The sequence below is a fragment of the Corvus brachyrhynchos genome, unplaced genomic scaffold, assembly GCF_000691975.1.
Source record: "Corvus brachyrhynchos isolate BGI_N302 unplaced genomic scaffold, ASM69197v1 scaffold37, whole genome shotgun sequence".
NCBI lineage: Eukaryota > Metazoa > Chordata > Aves > Passeriformes > Corvidae > Corvus > Corvus brachyrhynchos.
Genome location: NW_008239289.1, coordinates 1,770,239 through 1,770,879, shown reverse-complemented (window position 1 = coordinate 1,770,879; position 641 = coordinate 1,770,239). Strand labels below are relative to the sequence as shown.

The 641-nt window shown below is 52.4% G+C and overlaps 1 protein-coding gene across 1 annotated transcript in view; it reads left to right on the top strand.

Moving 5' to 3' along the window:
• Positions 1–6: 6 nt before the first annotated feature.
• RMI1 (RecQ mediated genome instability 1) overlaps positions 7–641 on the top strand; it is a 5,208-nt gene continuing 4,573 nt past the window's right edge. The window contains exon 1 of the mRNA XM_008638425.2: positions 7–239. The gene's annotated coding sequence lies outside the window, so the exon portion shown is untranslated. The remainder of the gene's footprint in view (positions 240–641) is intronic.

Sequence of the window (641 nt, the reverse complement as noted above, 5' to 3'; positions counted from 1 at the left end):
TTTCGGCCCCTCTGAGGGGGCTGCGAGGTGCGGCCTGTCCTCATCTTCCTCCTCCTCCCGCCTCTGCTTCCCTCCCTCCCTCATCCCCTTCGCCTCCCCTGCTGAAAGGTGTCGCTTGACTTGGTTTAGTATCTTCCGAGCGATGGATCTTTTGGGGAGAGCTCGGAGGCAGGCTTTAAGGGAAAACCAGACAAAAACCCAACAAAACCCACACCTGGTGTTTCTTAAATATTCTTACGGTAGGTTTTGTTTTCGTTGTGTTCTGTAGTGAGATTGTGATCCTCGGACGCCCTTTCTAAGGGATTGAGTATGATCCATGCACAGTTAGGCAACCTAATATCTTTCCAATATTTTTATCAATGTTACGGGTGCAGGAGTTGAATGCACTATTACCAAGTGCGCGGGCGGTACCAGACTGCGAGGTGCTGCTGACTCTTGACGGACAAGAGCCGTACCGAGGGATCTGGATATAGATTGGAGCACTGGGTAATTATCAGTGGCATGAAGGTTAACAAGAACAATTACAGATTCTGCCCCTGGGACGCAGGAAAGCTGGGCACAAGGATAAGCTGGGAGAGGAGTGTGTGGAGAGCAGCCCTGCAGCAAGGGATCTGGGGGTGCTGGTGGGGCGCCGCTCAGTG